General features: G+C 52.7%; 3 non-coding genes across 3 annotated transcripts; all 3 read right to left on the reverse strand.

Annotated features, from left to right (window-relative positions):
* Positions 1–260: 260 nt before the first annotated feature.
* TRNAN-GUU (transfer RNA asparagine (anticodon GUU)) lies at positions 261–334 on the reverse strand. Its single transcript has one exon. It is a non-coding gene; the product is annotated as a tRNA-Asn (tRNA).
* A 5,363-nt stretch (positions 335–5,697) lies between these two features.
* TRNAN-GUU (transfer RNA asparagine (anticodon GUU)) lies at positions 5,698–5,771 on the reverse strand. Its single transcript has one exon. It is a non-coding gene; the product is annotated as a tRNA-Asn (tRNA).
* A 15,511-nt stretch (positions 5,772–21,282) lies between these two features.
* TRNAN-GUU (transfer RNA asparagine (anticodon GUU)) lies at positions 21,283–21,356 on the reverse strand. The gene has a single exon. It is a non-coding gene; the product is annotated as a tRNA-Asn (tRNA).
* Between the last annotated feature and the right edge of the window lie 230 nt (positions 21,357–21,586).

Consider the following 21,586-nt stretch of genomic DNA (forward strand, 5'->3'; position numbering starts at 1 on the left):
TTAACAGCCGGTCGCGCTAGCCAATTGCGCCACGGAGACAGTCGTGCTCTACTCTCACCACCATCAGAACATATCTTCAAAGCTATCAGCCCAAAGAAAAAAAAAGCGCCGCACCACCAATGGGTGGACTCGAACCTCCAACCTTTCGGTTAACAGCCAATCGCGCTAGCCAATTGCGCCACAGAGACAGTCGTGGTCCACTCTCACCACCATCAGAACATAACTTCAAAGCAATCAGCGCAAAGAAAAAAGCAACACACCACTCCCGGGAGGGCTCGAACCTCCAACTTCTCGGTTAACAGCCGATCGCGCTAGCCAATTGCGCCACGGAGGCAGTCCTGCTCCACTCTCACTGCCATCAAAACATATCTTCAAAGCTATCAGCCCAAAGAAAAAAAAGCGCCGCACGACCACCGGGTGGGCTCGAACCTCCAACCTTTCGGATAACAGCCGATCGCGCTAACCATTTGCGCCACGGAGACAGTCGTGCTCCTCTCTCACCACCATCAGAACATATCTTCCAAGCTATCAGCCCAAAGAAAAAAAAAGCGCCGCACCACCACCGGGTGGGCTCGAACCTCTAACTTTTCCGTTACAGCCGATCGCGCTAGCCAATTGCGCCACGGAGAAAGTCTTGCTCCACTCTCACCACCATCAGAACATATCTTCAAAGCTATCAGCCCAAAGAAAAAAAAGCGCCGCCCCACCACCGGGTGGGCTCGAAACTCCAACCTTTCGGTTAACAGCCGATCGCGCTAGCCAATTGCGCCACGGAGACAGTCGTGCTCCACATTCACCACCATCAGAACATATCTTCAAAGCTCTCAGCGCAAAGAAAAAAGCAACACACCACTCCCGGGAGGGCTCAAAACTCCAACCTTTCGGTTAACAGCCGATTCAGCTAGTCAATTGCGTAGCAGAGACAGTCTTGCTCCACTCTCACCACCATCAGAACATATCTTCAAAGCTATCAGCGCAAAGAAAAAAGCAACACACCACTCCCGGGAGGGCTCGAACCTCCAACTTTTCGGTTAACAGCCGATCGCGCTAGCCAATTGCGCCACGGAGGCAGTCCTGCTCCACTCTCACTGCCATCAGAACATATCGTCAAAGCTATCAGCCCAAAGAAAAAAAAGCGCCGCACGACCACCGGGTGGGCTCGAACCTCCAACATTTCGGTTAACAGCCGATCGCGCTAGCCATTTGCGCCACGGAGACAGTCGTTCTCCACTCTCACCACCGTCAGAACATTTCTTCAGAGCTATCAGCCCAAAAAAAAAGCACCGCACCACCACCGGGTGGGCTCGAACCTCCAAACTTTCGGTTAACAGCCGATCGTGCTAGCCAATTGCGCCACGGAGACAGTCGTGCCCCACTTTCACCACCATCAGAACATATCTTCAAAGCTATCAGCCCAAAGAAAAAAAAAGCGCCGCACCACCACCGGGTGGGCTCGAACTTCCAACTTTTCGGTTAACAACCTTCGCGCTAGCCAATTGCGCCACGGAGACAGTCGTGCTCCACTCTCACCACGATCAGAACATATCTTCAAACCTATCAGCGCAAAGAAAAAAAGCGCCGCACCACCACCGGATGGGCTCGAACCTCCAACCTTTCGGTTAACAGCCGATCGCGCTAGCCAATTGTGCCACGGAGACAGTCCTGCTCCTCTCTCACCAACATCAGAACATATCTTCAAAGCTATCAGCCCAAATAAAAGCGCCGCACCACCACTGGGTGGGCTCGAACCTCCAATTTTTCGGTTAACAGCCGATCTCGCTAGCCATTTGCGGCACGGAGACAGTCCTGCTCCATTCTCACCACCATCAGAACATATCGTGAAAGCTATCAGCCCAAAGAAAAAAAAGCGCCGCACTACCACCGGGTGGGCTCGAAACTCCAACCTTTACGTTAACAGCCGATCGCGCTAGCCAATTGCGCCACGGAGACAGTCCTGCTCCACTCTCACCACCATCAGAACATATCCTCAAAGCTATCAGCGCAAAGATAAAAAAAGCGCCGCACCACCAACGGGTGGACTCGAACCTCTAACTTTCCCGTTACAGCCGATCGCGCTAGCCAAATGCGCCACGGAGACAGTCGTGCTCTACGCTCACCACCATCAGAACATATCTTCAAAGCTATCGGTGCAAATAAAAAAGCAACACACCACTCCCGGAAGGGCTCGAACCTCCAACTTTTCAGTTAAGAGTCGATCACGCTAGCTAATTGTGCCATGGAGAGAGTCCTGGTCCACTCTCACCACCATCAGAACATATCTTTAAAGCTCTCAGCCCAAAGGAAAAAAAGCACCGCACCACCAGCGGGTGGGCTCGAACCTCCAACCTTTCGGTTAACAGCCGATCGCGCTAGCCATTTGCGCCACGGGGACAGTCGTGCTCCACCCTCACCACCATCAGAACATTTATTCAGAGCTATCAGCCCAAAGAAAAAAAAGCGCCGCACCACCAACGGGTGGGCTCGAACCTCCAAGCTTTCGGTTAACAGCCGATCGCGCTAGCCAATTGCGCCACGGAGACAGTCGTGCTCCACTCTCACCAATATCAGAACATAACTTCAAAGCTATCAGCGCAAAGACAAAATCAACACACCACTCCCGAGAGGGCTCGAAACTCCAACCTTTCGGTTAACAGCCGATCGCGACAGCCAATTGCGCCATGGAGAGAGTCCTGGTGCACTCTCACCACCATCAGAACATATCTTTAAAGCTATCAGCCTAAAGGAAAAAAAGCGCCGCACCCTCACCGGGTGGCCTCGAACCTCCAACCTTTCGGTTAACAGCCGATCGCGCTAGCCAATCGCGCCACGGACCCAGTCGCGCTCCACTTTCACCACCAATAGAACATATCTTCAAAGCTATCAGCGCAAAGAAAAAAGCAACTCACCACTCCCGGGAGGGCTCGAACCTCCAACTTTTCAGTTAACAGCCGATCGCGCTAGCCAATTGCGCCATGGAGAGAGTCCAGGTCCACTCTCACCACCATCAGAACCTATCTTTAAAGCTATAAGCCCAAAGGAAAAAAAGCGCCGCACAACCACCGGGTGGGCTCGAACCTCCAACTTTTCGGTTAACAGCCGATCGCGCTAGCCATTTGCGCCATGGAGACAGTCGTGCTCAACTCTCACCACCGTCAGAACATTTATTCAGAGCTATCAGCCTAAAGAAAAAAAAGCGCCGCACCACCAGCGGGTGGGCTCGAACCTCCAACCTTTCGGTTAACAGCCGATCGCGCTAGCCAATTGCGCCACGGAGACAGTCGTGCTCCACTCTTACCAATATCGGAACATATGTTCAAAGCTATCAGCGCAAAGACAAAAGCAACACACCACTCCCGGGAGGACTCGAAACTCCAACCTTTCGGTTAACAGCCGATCGCGCTAGCCAATTGCGCCACGGAGACAGTCGTGCCCCACTTTCACCACCATCAGAACATATCTTCAAAGCTATCAGCCCAAAGAAAAAAAAAGCGCCGCACCACCACCGGGTGGGCTCGAACTTCGAACTTTTCGGTTATCAACCGATCGCGCTAGCCAATTGCGCCACGGAGACAGTCGTGCTCCACTCTCACCACGATCAGAACATATCTTCAAACCTATCAGCGCAAAGAAAAAAAAGCGCCGCACCACCACCGGATGGGCTCGAACCTCCAATCTTTCGGTTAACAGCCGATCGCGCTAGCCAATTGTGCCACGGAGACAGTCCTGCTCCTCTCTCACCAACATCAGAACATATCTTCAAAGCTATCAGCCCAAATAAAAGCGCCGCACCACCACTGGGTGGGCTCGAACCTCCAATTTTTCGGTTAACAGCCGATCTCGCTAGCCATTTGCGGCACGGAGACAGTCCTGCTCTATTCTCACCACCATCAGAACATATCGTGAAAGCTATCAGCCCAAAGAAAAAAAAGCGCCGCACTACCACCGGGTGGGCTCGAAACTCCAACCTTTACGTTAACAGCCGATCGCGCTAGCCAATTGCGCCACGGAGACAGTCCTGCTCCACTCTCACCACCATCAGAACATATCCTCAAAGCTATCAGCGCAAAGATAAAAAAGCGCCGCACCACCAACGGGTGGACTCGAACCTCTAACTTTCCCGTTACAGCCGATCGCGCTAGCCAATTGCGCCACGGAGACAGTCTTGCTCCACTCTCCCCACAATCAGAACATATCTTAAAAGCTATCAGCCCAAAGAAAAAAAGCGCCGCACCACCACCGGGTGGGCTCGAACCTCCAACCTTTCGGTAAACAGCCGATCGCGCTAGCCAATAGCGCCACAGAGCCAGTCGTGGTTCACACTCACCACCATCAGAACATATCTTCAAAGCTATCAGCGCAAAGAAAAAAGCAAAACACCACTCCCGGGAGGGCTCGAACCTCCAAATTCTCGATTAACAGCCGATCGCGCTAGCCAATTGCGCCACGGAGGCAGTCCTGCTCCACTCTCACTGCCATCAGAACATATCTTCAAAGCTATCAGCTCAAAGAAAAAAAAGCGCCGCACGACCACCGGGTGGGCTCGAACCTCCAACCTTTCGGATAACAGCCGATCGCGCTAGCCAATTGCGCCACGGAGACAGTCGTGCTCCACATTCACCACCATCAGAACATATCTTCAAAGCTCTCAGCGCAAAGAAAAAAGCAACACACCACTCCCGGGAGGGCTCAAAACTCCAACCTTTCGGTTAACAGCCGATTCAGCTAGTCAATTGCGTAGCAGAGACAGTCTTGCTCCACTCTCACCACCATCAGAACATATCTTCAAAGCTATCAGCGCAAAGAAAAAAAAGCGCCGCACCACCACCGGGTGGGCTCGAACCTCTAGCTTTTCTGTTACAGCCGATCGCGCTAGGCAATTGCGCCACGGAGACAGTCGTGCTCCACTCTCACCACCATCACAACGTATCTTCAAAGCTATCAGCGCAAAGCAAAAAGCAACACACCACTCCAGGGAGGGCTCGAAACTCCAACCTTTCGGTTGACAGCCAATTCAGCTAGTCAATTGCGCAACAGAGACAGTCTTGCTCCACTCTCACCACCACCAGAACATATCTTCAAAGCTATCAGCCCAAAGAAAAAAAAGCAACACACCACTCCCGGGAAAGCTCGAACCTCAAACTTTTCGGTTTAAAGCCGATCGCGCTAGCCAATAGCGCCACGGAGACAGTCGTGCTCCACATTCACCACCATCAGAACATATCTTCAAAGCTATCAGCCCAAAGAAAAAAAAAGCCGCACCACCACCGGGTGGCCTCGAACCTCCAACCTTTCGGTTAACAGCCGATCGCGCTAGCCAATTGCGCCACGGAGACAGTCCTGCTCCTCTCTCACCACCATCAGAACATATCTTCAAAGCTATCAGCCCAAAAAAAAAGCCGCACCACCACCGGGTGGGCTCGAACCTCCAACCTTTCGGTTAACAGCCGGTCGCGCTAGCCAATTGCGCCACGGAGACAGTCGTGCTCTACTCTCACCACCATCAGAACATATCTTCAAAGCTATCAGCCCAAAGAAAAAAAAAGCGCCGCACCACCAATGGGTGGACTCGAACCTCCAACCTTTCGGTTAACAGCCAATCGCGCTAGCCAATTGCGCCACAGAGACAGTCGTGGTCCACTCTCACCACCATCAGAACATAACTTCAAAGCTATCAGCGCAAAGAAAAAAGCAACACACCACTCCCGGGAGGGCTCGAACCTCCAACTTCTCGGTTAACAGCCGATCGCGCTAGCCAATTGCGCCACGGAGGCAGTCCTGCTCCACTCTCACTGCCATCAAAACATATCTTCAAAGCTATCAGCCCAAAGAAAAAAAAGCGCCGCACGACCACCGGGTGGGCTGGAACCTCCAACCTTTCGGATAACAGCCGATCGCGCTAGCCATTTGCGCCACGGAGACAGTCGTGCTCCTCTCTCACCACCATCAGAACATATCTTCCAAGCTATCAGCCCAAAGAAAAAAAAAGCGCCGCACCACCACCGGGTGGGCTCGAACCTCTAACTTTTCCGTTACAGCCGATCGCGCTAGCCAATTGCGCCACGGAGAAAGTCTTGCTCCACTCTCACCACCATCAGAACATATCTTCAAAGCTATCAGCCCAAAGAAAAAAAAGCGCCGCCCCACCACCGGGTGGGCTCGAAACTCCAACCTTTCGGTTAACAGCCGATCGCGCTAGCCAATTGCGCCACGGAGACAGTCGTGCTCCACTTTCACCACCATCAGAACATATCTTCAAAGCTCTCAGCGCAAAGAAAAAAGCAACACACCACTCCCGGGAGGGCTCAAAACTCCAACCTTTCGGTTAACAGCCGATTCAGCTAGTCAATTGCGTAGCAGAGACAGTCTTGCTCCACTCTCACCACCATCAGAACATATCTTCAAAGCTATCAGCGCAAAGAAAAAAGCAACACACCACTCCCGGGAGGGCTCGAACCTCCAACTTTTCGGTTAACAGCCGATCGCGCTAGCCAATTGCGCCACGGAGGCAGTCCTGCTCCACTCTCACTGCCATCAGAACATATCGTCAAAGCTATCAGCCCAAAGAAAAAAAAGCGCCGCACGACCACCGGGTGGGCTCGAACCTCCAACATTTCGGTTAACAGCCGATCGCGCTAGCCATTTGCGCCACGGAGACAGTCGTTCTCCACTCTCACCACCGTCAGAACATTTCTTCAGAGCTATCAGCCCAAAAAAAAAGCACCGCACCACCACCGGGTGGGCTCGAACCTCCAAACTTTCGGTTAACAGCCGATCGTGCTAGCCAATTGCGCCACGGAGACAGTCGTGCCCCACTTTCACCACCATCAGAACATATCTTCAAAGCTATCAGCCCAAAGAAAAAAAAAGCGCCGCACCACCACCGGGTGGGCTCGAACTTCCAACTTTTCGGTTAACAACCGATCGCGCTAGCCAATTGCGCCACGGAGACAGTCGTGCTCCACTCTCACCACGATCAGAACATATCTTCAAACCTATCAGCGCAAAGAAAAAAAGCGCCGCACCACCACCGGATGGGCTCGAACCTCCAACCTTTCGGTTAACAGCCGATCGCGCTAGCCAATTGTGCCACGGAGACAGTCCTGCTCCTCTCTCACCAACATCAGAACATATCTTCAAAGCTATCAGCCCAAATAAAAGCGCCGCACCACCACTGGGTGGGCTCGAACCTCCAATTTTTCGGTTAACAGCCGATCTCGCTAGCCATTTGCGGCACGGAGACAGTCCTGCTCCATTCTCACCACCATCAGAACATATCGTGAAAGCTATCAGCCCAAAGAAAAAAAAGCGCCGCACTACCACCGGGTGGGCTCGAAACTCCAACCTTTACGTTAACAGCCGATCGCGCTAGCCAATTGCGCCACGGAGACAGTCCTGCTCCACTCTCACCACCATCAGAACATATCCTCAAAGCTATCAGCGCAAAGATAAAAAAAGCGCCGCACCACCAACGGGTGGACTCGAACCTCTAACTTTCCCGTTACAGCCGATCGCGCTAGCCAAATGCGCCACGGAGACAGTCGTGCTCTACGCTCACCACCATCAGAACATATCTTCAAAGCTATCGGTGCAAAAAAAAAGCAACACACCACTCCCGGAAGGGCTCGAACCTCCAACTTTTCAGTTAAGAGTCGATCGCGCTAGCTAATTGTGCCATGGAGAGAGTCCTGGTCCACTCTCACCACCATCAGAACATATCTTTAAAGCTCTCAGCCCAAAGGAAAAAAAGCACCGCACCACCAGCGGGTGGGCTCGAACCTCCAACCTTTCGGTTAACAGCCGATCGCGCTAGCCATTTGCGCCACGGGGACAGTCGTGCTCCACTCTCACCACCATCAGAACATTTATTCAGAGCTATCAGCCCGAAGAAAAAAAAGCGCCGCACCACCAACGGGTGGGCTCGAACCTCCAAGCTTTCGGTTAACAGCCGATCGCGCTAGCCAATTGCGCCACGGAGACAGTCGTGCTCCACTCTCACCAATATCAGAACATAACTTCAAAGCTATCAGCGCAAAGACAAAATCAACACACCACTCCCGAGAGGGCTCGAAACTCCAACCTATCGGTTAACAGCCGATCGCGACAGCCAATTGCGCCATGGAGAGAGTCCTGGTGCACTCTCACCACCATCAGAACATATCTTTAAAGCTATCAGCCTAAAGGAAAAAAAGCGCCGCACCCTCACCGGGTGGCCTCGAACCTCCAACCTTTCGGTTAACAGCCGATCGCGCTAGCCAATCGCGCCACGGACCCAGTCGCGCTCCACTTTCACCACCAATAGAACATATCTTCAAAGCTATCAGCGCAAAGAAAAAAGCAACACACCACTCCCGAGAGGGCTCGAACCTCCAACTTTTCAGTTAACAGCCGATCGCGCTAGCCAATTGCGCCATGGAGAGAGTCCAGGTCCACTCTCACCACCATCAGAACCTATCTTTAAAGCTATAAGCCCAAAGGAAAAAAAGCGCCGCACAACCACCGGGTGGGCTCGAACCTCCAACTTTTCGGTTAACAGCCGATCGCGCTAGCCATTTGCGCCATGGAGACAGTCGTGCTCAACTCTCACCACCGTCAGAACATTTATTCAGAGCTATCAGCCTAAAGAAAAAAAAGCGCCGCACCACCAGCGGGTGGGCTCGAACCTCCAACCTTTCGGTTAACAGCCGATCGCGCTAGCCAATTGCGCCACGGAGACAGTCGTGCTCCACTCTTACCAATATCGGAACATATCTTCAAAGCTATCAGCGCAAAGACAAAAGCAACACACCACTCCCGGGAGGACTCGAAACTCCAACCTTTCGGTTAACAGCCGATCGCGCTAGCCAATTGCGCCACGGAGACAGTCGTGCCCCACTTTCACCACCATCAGAACATATCTTCAAAGCTATCAGCCCAAAGAAAAAAAAGCGCCGCACCACCACCGGGTGGGCTCGAACTTCCAACTTTTCGGTTAACAACCGATCGCGCTAGCCAATTGCGCCACGGAGACAGTCGTGCTCCACTCTCACCACGCTCAGAACATATCTTCAAACCTATCAGCGCAAAGAAAAAAAAGCGCCGCACCACCACCGGATGGGCTCGAACCTCCAACCTTTCGGTTAACAGCCGATCGCGCTAGCCAATTGTGCCACGGAGACAGTCCTGCTCCTCTCTCACCAACATCAGAACATATCTTCAAAGCTATCAGCCCAAAGAAAAAAAAGCGCCGCACTACCACCGGGTGGGCTCGAAACTCCAACCTTTACGTTAACAGCCGATCGCGCTAGCCAATTGCGCCACGGAGACAGTCCTGCTCCACTCTCACCACCATCAGAACATATCCTCAAAGCTATCAGCGCAAAGATAAAAAAAGCGCCGCACCACCAACAGGTGGACTCGAACCTCTAACTTTCCCGTTACAGCCGATCGCGCTAGCCAAATGCGCCACGGAGACAGTCGTGCTCTACGCTCACCACCATCAGAACATATCTTCAAAGCTATCGGTGCAAATAAAAAAGCAACACACCACTCCCGGAAGGGCTCGAACCTCCAACTTTTCAGTTAAGAGTCGATCGCGCTAGCTAATTGTGCCATGGAGAGAGTCCTGGTCCACTCTCACCACCATCAGAACATATCTTTAAAGCTCTCAGCCCAAAGGAAAAAAAGCACCGCACCACCAGCGGGTGGGCTCGAACCTCCAACCTTTCGGTTAACAGCCGATCGCGCTAGCCATTTGCGCCACGGGGACAGTCGTGCTCCACTCTCACCACCATCAGAACATTTATTCAGAGCTATCAGCCCAAAGAAAAAAAAGCGCCGCACCACCAACGGGTGGGCTCGAACCTCCAAGCTTTCGGTTAACAGCCGATCGCGCTAGCCAATTGCGCCACGGAGACAGTCGTGCTCCACTCTCACCAATATCAGAACATAACTTCAAAGCTATCAGCGCAAAGACAAAATCAACACACCACTCCCGAGAGGGCTCGAAACTCCAACCTTTCGGTTAACAGCCGATCGCGACAGCCAATTGCGCCATGGAGAGAGTCCTGGTGCAGTCTCACCACCATCAGAACATATCTTTAAAGCTATCAGCCTAAAGGAAAAAAAGCGCCGCACCCTCACCGGGTGGCCTCGAACCTCCAACCTTTCGGTTAACAGCCGATCGCGCTAGCCAATCGCGCCACGGACCCAGTCGCGCTCCACTTTCACCACCAATAGAACATATCTTCAAAGCTATCAGCGCAAAGAAAAAAGCAACACACCACTCCCGGGAGGGCTCGAACCTCCAACTTTTCAGTTAACAGCCGATCGCGCTAGCCAATTGCGCCATGGAGAGAGTCCAGGTCCACTCTCACCACCATCAGAACCTATCTTTAAAGCTATAAGCCCAAAGGAAAAAAAGCGCCGCACAACCACCGGGTGGGCTCGAACCTCCAACTTTTCGGTTAACAGCCGATCGCGCATTCCATTTGCGCCATGGAGACAGTCGTGCTCAACTCTCACCACCGTCAGAACATTTATTCAGAGCTATCAGCCTAAAGAAAAAAAAGCGCCGCACCACCAGCGGGTGGGCTCGAACCTCCAACCTTTCGGTTAACAGCCGATCGCGCTAGCCAATTGCGCCACGGAGACAGTCGTGCTCCACTCTTACCAATATCGGAACATATCTTCAAAGCTATCAGCGCAAAGACAAAAGCAACACACCACTCCCGGGAGGACTCGAAACTCCAACCTTTCGGTTAACAGCCGATCGCGCTAGCCAATTGCGCCACGGAGACAGTCGTGCCCCACTTTCACCACCATCAGAACATATCTTCAAAGCTATCAGCCCAAAGAAAAAAAAAGCGCCGCACCACCACCGGGTGGGCTCGAACTTCCAACTTTTCGGTTAACAACCGATCGCGCTAGCCAATTGCGCCACGGAGACAGTCGTGCTCCACTCTCACCACGATCAGAACATATCTTCAAACCTATCAGCGCAAAGAAAAAAAAGCGCCGCACCACCACCGGATGGGCTCGAACCTCCAACCTTTCGGTTAACAGCCGATCGCGCTAGCCAATTGTGCCACGGAGACAGTCCTGCTCCTCTCTCACCAACATCAGAACATATCTTCAAAGCTATCAGCCCAAATAAAAGCGCCGCACCACCACTGGGTGGGCTCGAACCTCCAATTTTTCGGTTAACAGCCGATCTCGCTAGCCATTTGCGGCACGGAGACAGTCCTGCTCCATTCTCACCACCATCAGAACATATCGTGAAAGCTATCAGCCCAAAGAAAAAAAAGCGCCGCACTACCACCGGGTGGGCTCGAAACTCCAACCTTTACGTTAACAGCCGATCGCGCTAGCCAATTGCGCCACGGAGACAGTCCTGCTCCACTCTCACCACCATCAGAACATATCCTCAAAGCTATCAGCGCAAAGATAAAAAAAGCGCCGCACCACCAACGGGTGGACTCGAACCTCTAACTTTCCCGTTACAGCCGATCGCGCTAGCCAATTGCGCCACGGAGACAGTCTTGCTCCACTCTCCCCACAATCAGAACATATCTTAAAAGCTATCAGCCCAAAGAAAAAAAGCGCCGCACCACCACCGGGTGGGCTCGAACCTCCAACCTTTCGGTAAACAGCCGATCGCGCTAGCCAATAGCGCCACAGAGCCAGTCGTGGTTCACACTCACCACCATCAGAACATATCTTCAAAGCTATCAGCGCAAAGAAAAAAGCAAAACACCACTCCCGGTAGGGCTCGAACCTCCAAATTCTCGATTAACAGCCGATCGCGCTAGCGAATTGCGCCACGGAGGCAGTCCTGCTCCACTCTCACTGCCATCAGAACATATCTTCAAAGCTATCAGCTCAAAGAAAAAAAAGCGCCGCACGACCACCGGGTGGGCTCGAACCTCCAACCTTTCGGATAACAGCCGATCGCGCTAGCCAATTGCGCCACGGAGACAGTCGTGCTCCACATTCACCACCATCAGAACATATCTTCAAAGCTCTCAGCGCAAAGAAAAAAGCAACACACCACTCCCGGGAGGGCTCAAAACTCCAACCTTTCGGTTAACAGCCGATTCAGCTAGTCAATTGCGTAGCAGAGACAGTCTTGCTCCACTCTCACCACCATCAGAACATATCTTCAAAGCTATCAGCGCAAAGAAAAAAGCAACACACCACTCCCGGGAGGGCTCGAACCTCCAACTTTTCGGTTAACAGCCGATCGCGCTAGCCAATTGCGCCACGGAGGCAGTCCTGCTCCAATCTCACTGCCATCAGAACATATCGTCAAAGCTATCAGCCCAAAGAAAAAAAAGCGCCGCACGACCACCGGGTGGGCTCGAACCTCCAACATTTCGGTTAACAGCCGATCGCGCTAGCCATTTGCGCCACGGAGACAGTCGTTCTCCACTCTCACCACCGTCAGAACATTTCTTCAGAGCTATCAGCCCAAAAAAAAAGCACCGCACCACCACCGGGTGGGCTCGAACCTCCAAACTTTCGGTTAACAGCCGATCGTGCTAGCCAATTGCGCCACGGAGACAGTCGTGCCCCACTTTCACCACCATCAGAACATATCTTCAAAGCTATCAGCCCAAAGAAAAAAAAAGCGCCGCACCACCACCGGGTGGGCTCGAACTTCCAACTTTTCGGTTAACAACCGATCGCGCTAGCCAATTGCGCCACGGAGACAGTCGTGCTCCACTCTCACCACGATCAGAACATATCTTCAAACCTATCAGCGCAAAGAAAAAAAAGCGCCGCACCACCACCGGATGGGCTCGAACCTCCAACCTTTCGGTTAACAGCCGATCGCGCTAGCCAATTGTGCCACGGAGACAGTCCTGCTCCTCTCTCACCAACATCAGAACATATCTTCAAAGCTATCAGCCCAAATAAAAGCGCCGCACCACCACTGGGTGGGCTCGAACCTCCAATTTTTCGGTTAACAGCCGATCTCGCTAGCCATTTGTGGCACGGAGACAGTCCTGCTCCATTCTCACCACCATCAGAACATATCGTGAAAGCTATCAGCCCAAAGAAAAAAAAGCGCCGCACTACCACCGGGTGGGCTCGAAACTCCAACCTTTACGTTAACAGCCGATCGCGCTAGCCAATTGCGCCACGGAGACAGTCCTGCTCCACTCTCACCACCATCAGAACATATCTTCAAAGCTATCGGTGCAAATAAAAAAGCAACACACCACTCCCGGAAGGGCTCGAACCTCCAACTTTTCAGTTAAGAGTCGATCGCGCTAGCTAATTGTGCCATGGAGAGAGTCCTGGTCCACTCTCACCACCATCAGAACATATCTTTAAAGCTCTCAGCCCAAAGGAAAAAAAGCACTGCACCACCAGCGGGTGGGCTCGAACCTCCAACCTTTCGGTTAACAGCCGATCGCGCTAGCCATTTGCGCCACGGGGACAGTCGTGCTCCACTCTCACCACCATCAGAACATTTATTCAGAGCTATCAGCCCAAAGAAAAAAAAGCGCCGCACCACCAACGGGTGGGCTCGAACCACCAAGCTTTCGGTTAACAGCCGATCGCGACAGCCAATTGCGCCATGGAGAGAGTCCTGGTGCACTCTCACCACCATCAGAACATATCTTTAAAGCTATCAGCCTAAAGGAAAAAAAGCGCCGCACCCTCACCGGGTGGCCTCGAACCTCCAACCTTTCGGTTAACAGCCGATCGCGCTAGCCAATCGCGCCACGGACCCAGTCGCGCTCCACTTTCACCACCAATAGAACATATCTTCAAAGCTATCAGCGCAAAGAAAAAAGCAACACACCACTCCCGGGAGGGCTCGAACCTCCAACTTTTCAGTTAACAGCCGATCGCGCTAGCCAATTGCGCCATGGAGAGAGTCCAGGTCCACTCTCACCACCATCAGAACCTATCTTTAAAGCTATAAGCCCAAAGGAAAAAAAGCGCCGCACAACCACCGGGTGGGCTCGAACCTCCAACTTTTCGGTTAACAGCCGATCGCGCTAGCCATTTGCGCCATGGAGACAGTCGTGCTCAACTCTCACCACCGTCAGAACATTTATTCAGAGCTATCAGCCTAAAGAAAAAAAAGCGCCGCACCACCAGCGGGTGGGCTCGAACCTCCAACCTTTCGGTTAACAGCCGATCGCGCTAGCCAATTGCGCCACGGAGACAGTCGTGCTCCACTCTTACCAATATCGGAACATATCTTCAAAGCTATCAGCGCAAAGACAAAAGCAACACACCACTCCCGGGAGGACTCGAAACTCCAACCTTTCGGTTAACAGCCGATCGCGCTAGCCAATTGCGCCACGGAGACAGTCGTGCCCCACTTTCACCACCATCAGAACATATCTTCAAAGCTATCAGCCCAAAGAAAAAAAAAGCGCCGCACCACCACCGGGTGGGCTCGAACTTCCAACTTTTCGGTTAACAACCGATCGCGCTAGCCAATTGCGCCACGGAGACAGTCGTGCTCCACTCTCACCACGATCAGAACATATCTTCAAACCTATCAGCGCAAAGAAAAAAAAGCGCCGCACCACCACCGGATGGGCTCGAACCTCCAACCTTTCGGTTAACAGCCGATCGCGCTAGCCAATTGTACCACGGAGACAGTCCTGCTCCTCTCTCACCAACATCAGAACATATCTTCAAAGCTATCAGCCCAAATAAAAGCGCCGCACCACCACTGGGTGGGCTCGAACCTCCAATTTTTCGGTTAACAGCCGATCTCGCTAGCCATTTGCGGCACGGAGACAGTCCTGCTCCATTCTCACCACCATCAGAACATATCGTGAAAGCTATCAGCCCAAAGAAAAAAAAGCGCCGCACTACCACCGGGTGGGCTCGAAACTCCAACTTTTACGTTAACAGCCGATCGCGCTAGCCAATTGCGCCACGGAGACAGTCCTGCTCCACTCTCACCACCATCAGAACATATCCTCAAAGCTATCAGCGCAAAGATAAAAAAAGCGCCGCACCACCAACGGGTGGACTCGAACCTCTAACTTTCCCGTTACAGCCGATCGCGCTAGCCAATTGCGCCACGGAGACAGTCTTGCTCCACTCTCCCCACAATCAGAACATATCTTAAAAGCTATCAGCCCAAAGAAAAAAAGCGCCGCACCACCACCGGGTGGGCTCGAACCTTCAACCTTTCGGTAAACAGCCGATCGCGCTAGCCAATAGCGCCACAGAGCCAGTCGTGGTTCACACTCACCACCATCAGAACATATCTTCAAAGCTATCAGCGCAAAGAAAAAAGCAAAACACCACTCCCGGGAGGGCTCGAACCTCCAAATTCTCGATTAACAGCCGATCGCGCTAGCCAATTGCGCCACGGAGGCAGTCCTGCTCCACTCTCACTGCCATCAGAACATATCTTCAAAGCTATCAGCTCAAAGAAAAAAAAGCGCCGCACGACCACCGGGTGGGCTCGAACCTCCAACCTTTCGGATAACAGCCGATCGCGCTAGCCAATTGCGCCACGGAGACAGTCGTGCTCCACATTCACCACCATCAGAACATATCTTCAAAGCTCTCAGCGCAAAGAAAAAAGCAACACACCACTCCCGGGAGGGCTCAAAACTCCAACCTTTCGGTTAACAGCCGATCGCGCTAGCCAATTGCGCCACGGAGGCAGTCCTGCTCCACTCTCACTGCCATCAGAACATATCGTCAAAGCTATCAGCCCAAAGAAAAAAAAGCGCCGCACGACCACCGGGTGGGCTCGAACCTCCAACATTTCGGTTAACAGCCGATCGCGCTAGCCATTTGCGCCACGGAGACAGTCGTTCTCCACTCTCACCACCGTCAGAACATTTCTTCAGAGCTATCAGCCCAAAAAACAAGCACCGCACCACCACCGGGTGGGCTCGAACCTCCAAACTTTCGGTTAACAGCCGATCGTGCTAGCCAATTGCGCCACGGAGACAGTCGTGCCCCACTTTCACCACCATCAGAACATATCTTCAAAGCTATCAGCCCAAAGAAAAAAAAAGGGCCGCACCACCACCGGGTGGGCTCGAACTTCCAACTTTTCGGTTAACAACCGATCGCGCTAGCCAATTGCGCCACGGAGACAGTCGTGCTCCACTCTCACCACGATCAGAACATATCTTCAAACCTATCAGAGCAAAGAAAAAAAAGCGCCGCACCACCACCGGATGGGCTCGAACCTCCAACCTTTCGGTTAACAGCCGATCGCGCTAGCCAATTGTGCCACGGAGACAGTCCTGCTCCTCTCTCACCAACATCAGAACATATCTTCAAAGCTATCAGCCCAAATAAAAGCGCCGCACCACCACTGGGTGGGCTCGAACCTCCAATTTTTCGGTTAACAGCCGATCTCGCTAGCCATTTGCGGCACGGAGACAGTCCTGCTCCATTCTCACCACCATCAGAACATATCGTGAAAGCTATCAGCCCAAAGAAAAAAAAGCGCCGCACTACCACCGGGTGGGCTCGAAACTCCAACCTTTACGTTAACAGCCGATCGCGCTAGCCAATTGCGCCACGGAGACAGTCCTGCTCCACTCTCACCACCATCAGAACATATCCTCAAAGCTATCAGCGCAAAGATAAAAAAAGCGCCGCACCACCAACGGGTGGACTCGAACCTCTAACTTTCCCGTTACAGCCGATCGCGCTAGCCAAATGCGCCACGGAGACAGTCGTGCTCTACGCTCACCACCATCAGAACATATCTTCAAAGCTATCGGTGCAAATAAAAAAGCAACACACCACTCCCGGAAGGGCTCGAACCTCCAACTTTTCAGTTAAGAGTCGATCGCGCTAGCTAATTGTGCCATGGAGAGAGTCCTGGTCCACTCTCACCACCATCAGAACATATCTTTAAAGCTCTCAGCCCAAAGGAAAAAAAGCACCGCACCACCAGCGGGTGGGCTCGAACCTCCAACCTTTCGGTTAACAGCCGATCGCGCTAGCCATTTGCGCCACGGGGACAGTCGTGCTCCACTCTCACCACCATCAGAACATTTATTCAGAGCTATCAGCCCAAAGAAAAAAAAGCGCCGCACCACCAACGGGTGGGCTCGAACCTCCAAGCTTTCGGTTAACAGCCGATCGCGCTAGCCAATTGCGCCACGGAGACAGTCGTGCTCCACTCTCACCAATATCAGAACATAACTTCAAAGCTATCAGCGCAAAGACAAAATCAACACACCACTCCCGAGAGGGCTCGAAACTCCAACCTTTCGGTTAACAGCCGATCGCGCCAGCCAATTGCGCCATGGAGAGAGTCCTGGTGCACTCTCACCACCATCAGAACATATCTTTAAAGCTATCAGCCTAAAGGAAAAAAAAGCGCCGCACCCTCACCGGGTGGCCTCGAACCTCCAACCTTTCGGTTAACAGCCGATCGCGCTAGCCAATCGCGCCACGGACCCAGTCGCGCTCCACTTTCACCACCAATAGAACATATCTTCAAAGCTATCAGCGCAAAGAAAAAAGCAACACACCACTCCCGGGAGGGCTCGAACCTCCAACTTTTCAGTTAACAGCCGATCGCGCTAGCCAATTGCGCCATGGAGAGAGTCCAGGTCCACTCTCACCACCATCAGAACCTATCTTTAAAGCTATAAGCCCAAAGGAAAAAAAGCGCCGCACAACCACCGGGTGGGCTCGAACCTCCAACTTTTCGGTTAACAGCCGATCGCGCTAGCCATTTGCGCCATGGAGACAGTCGTGCTCAACTCTCACCACCGTCAGAACATTTATTCAGAGCTATCAGCCTAAAGAAAAAAAAGCGCCGCACCACCACCGGGTGGGCTCGAACCTCCAACCTTTCGGTTAACAGCCGATCGTGCTAGCCAATTGCGCCACGGAGACAGTCGTGCTCCACTCTTACCAATATCGGAACATATCTTCAAAGCTATCAGCGCAAAGACAAAAGCAACACACCACTCCCGGGAGGACTCGAAACTCCAACCTTTCGGTTAACAGCCGATCGCGCTAGCCAATTGCGCCACGGAGACAGTCGTGCCCCACTTTCACCACCATCAGAACATATCTTCAAAGCTATCAGCCCAAAGAAAAAAAAAGCGCCGCACCACCACCGGGTGGGCTCGAACTTCCAACTTTTCGGTTAACAACCGATCGCGCTAGCCAATTGCGCCACGGAGACAGTCGTGCTCCAGTCTCACCACGATCAGAACATATCTTCAAACCTATCAGCGCAAAGAAAAAAAAGCGCCGCACCACCACCGGATGGGCTCGAACCTCCAACCTTTCGGTTAACAGCCGATCGCGCTAGCCAATTGTGCCACGGAGACAGTCCTGCTCCTCTCTCACCAACATCAGAACATATCTTCAAAGCTATCAGCCCAAATAAAAGCGCCGCACCACCACTGGGTGGGCTCGAACCTCCAATTTTTCGGTTAACAGCCGATCTCGCTAGCCATTTGCGGCACGGAGACAGTCCTGCTCCATTCTCACCACCATCAGAACATATCGTGAAAGCTATCAGCCCAAAGAAAAAAAAGCGCCGCACTACCACCGGGTGGGCTCGAAACTCCAACCTTTACGTTAACAGCCGATCGCGCTAGCCAATTGCGCCACGGAGACAGTCCTGCTCCACTCTCACCACCATCAGAACATATCCTCAAAGCTATCAGCGCAAAGATAAAAAAAGCGCCGCACCACCAACGGGTGGACTCGAACCTCTAACTTTCCCGTTACAGCCGATCGCGCTAGCCAATTGCGCCACGGAGACAGTCTTGCTCCACTCTCCCCACAATCAGAAAATATCTTAAAAGCTATCAGCCCAAAGAAAAAAAGCGCCGCACCACCACCGGGTGGGCTCGAACCTCCAACCTTTCGGTAAACAGGCGATCGCGCTAGCCAATAGCGCCACAGAGACAGTCGTGGTTCACACTCACCACCATCAGAACATATCTTCAAAGCTATCAGCGCAAAGAAAAAAGCAAAACACCACTCCCGGGAGGGCTCGAACCTCCAAATTCTCGATTAACAGCCGATCGCGCTAGCCAATTGCGCCACGGAGGCAGTCCTGCTCCACTCTCACTGCCATCAGAACATATCTTCAAAGCTATCAGCTCAAAGAAAAAAAAGCGCCGCACGACCACCGGGTGGGCTCGAACCTCCAATTTTTCGGTTAACAGCCGATCTCGCTAGCCATTTGCGGCACGGAGACAGTCCTGCTTCATTCTCACCAGCATCAGAACATATCTTCAAAGCTATCAGCCCAAAGAAAAAAAAGCGCCGCACTACCACCGGGTGGGCTCGAAACTCCAACCTTTCCGTTAACAGCCGATCGCGCTAGCCAACTGCGCCACGGAGACAGTCCTGCTCCACTCTCACCAGCATCAGAACATATCTTCGAAGCTATCAGCCCAAAGAAAAAAAAGCGCCGCACCACCACCGTGTGGGCTCGAACCTCTAACTTTTCCGTTACAGGCGATCGCGCTAGCCAATTGCACCACGGAGACAGTCGTGCTCCACTCTCACCACCATCAGAACGTATCTTCAAAGCTATCAGCGCAAAGAAAAAAAAGCGCCGCACCACTACCGGATGGGCTCGAACCTCCAACCTTTCGGTTAACAGCCGATCGCGCTAGCCAATTGCGCCACAGAGACAGTCGTGCTCCACTCTCACCACCGTCAGAACATTTCTTCAGAGCTATCAGCCCAAAGCAAAAAAGGCGCCGCACCACCACCGGGTGGGCTGGATCCTCCAACCTTTCGGTTAACAGCCGATCGTGCTAGCCAATTGCACCACGGAGACAGTCGTGGTCCACTCTCACCACCATCAGAACATATCTTCAAAGCTATCAGCGCAAAGAAAAAAGCAACACACCACTCCCGGGAGGGCTCGCACCTCCAACTTTTCGGTCAACAGCCGATCGTGCTAGCCAATTGCGCCACGGAGGCAGTCCTGCTCCACTCTCACTGCCATTAGAACATATCTTCAAAGCTATCAGCCCAAAGAAAAAAAGCGCCGCACCACCACCGGGTGGGCTCGAACCTCCAACTTTTGGGTTAACAACCGATCGCGCTAGCCAATAGCGCCACGGAGACAGTCGTGCTCCACTCTCACCACCATCAGAACATATCTTCAAAGCTATCAGCGCAAAGAAAAAAAGCGCCGAACCACCACCCGGTGGGCTCGAACCCTTCCGTTAACAGCCGATCGCGCTAGCCAATTGCGCCACGGAGACAGTCCTGCTCCACTCTCACCACCATCAGAACATATCTTCAAAGCTATCAGCCCAAAGAAAAAAAAGCGCCGCACCACCACCGGGTGGGCTCGAACCTCTAGCTTTTCTGTTACAGCCGATCGCGCTAGGCAATTGCGCCACGGAGACAGTCGTGCTCCACTCTCACCACCATCACAACGTATCTTCAAAGCTATCAGCGCAAAGCAAAAAGCAACACACCACTCCAGGGAGGGCTCGAAACTCCAACCTTTCGGTTGACAGCCAATTCAGCTAGTCAATTGCGCAACAGAGACAGTCTTGCTCCACTCTCACCACCACCAGAACATATCTTCAAAGCTATCAGCCCAAAGAAAAAAAAGCAACACACCACTCCCGGGAAAGCTCGAACCTCAAACTTTTCGGTTTAAAGCCGATCGCGCTAGCCAATAGCGCCACGGAGACAGTCGTGCTCCACATTCACCACCATCAGAACATATCTTCAAAGCTATCAGCCCAAAGAAAAAAAAGCCGCACCACCACCGGGTGGCCTCGAACCTCCAACCTTTCGGTTAACAGCCGATCGCGCTAGCCAATTGCGCCACGGAGACAGTCCTGCTCCTCTCTCACCACCATCAGAACATATCTTCAAAGCTATCAGCCCAAAAAAAAAGCCGCACCACCACCGGGTGGGCTCGAACCTCCAACCTTTCGGTTAACAGCCGGTCGCGCGAGCCAATTGCGCCACGGAGACAGTCGTGCTCTACTCTCACCACCATCAGAACATATCTTCAAAGCTATCAGCCCAAAGAAAAAAAAGCGCCGCACCACCAATGGGTGGACTCGAACCTCTAACTTTCCCGTTACAGCCGATCGCGCTAGCCAATTGCGCCACGGAGACAGTCTTGCTCCACTCTCCCTACAATCAGAACATATCTTCAAAGCTATCAGCCCAAAGAAAAAAAGCGCCGCACCACCACCGGGTGGGCTCGAACCTCCAACCTTTCGGTTAACAGCCAATCGCGCTAGCCAATTGCGCCACAGAGACAGTCGTGGTCCACTCTCACCACCATCAGAACATAACTTCAAAGCTATCAGCGCAAAGAAAAAAGCAACACACCACTCCCGGGAGGGCTCGAACCTCCAACTTCTCGGTTAACAGCCGATCGCGCTAGCCAATTGCGCCACGGAGGCAGTCCTGCTCCACTCTCACTGCCATCAAAACATATCTTCAAAGCTATCAGCCCAAAGAAAAAAAAGCGCCGCACGACCACCTGGTGGGCTCGAACCTCCAACCTTTCGGATAACAGCCGATCGCGCTAGCCATTTGCGCCACGGAGACAGTCGTGCTCCTCTCTCACCACCATCAGAACATATCTTCCAAGCTATCAGCCCAAAGAAAAAAAAAGCGCCGCACCACCACC

The sequence above is a fragment of the Rhipicephalus microplus genome, unplaced genomic scaffold (genome assembly GCF_043290135.1).
Source record: "Rhipicephalus microplus isolate Deutch F79 unplaced genomic scaffold, USDA_Rmic scaffold_12, whole genome shotgun sequence".
Classification (NCBI taxonomy): Eukaryota; Metazoa; Arthropoda; class Arachnida; order Ixodida; family Ixodidae; genus Rhipicephalus; species Rhipicephalus microplus.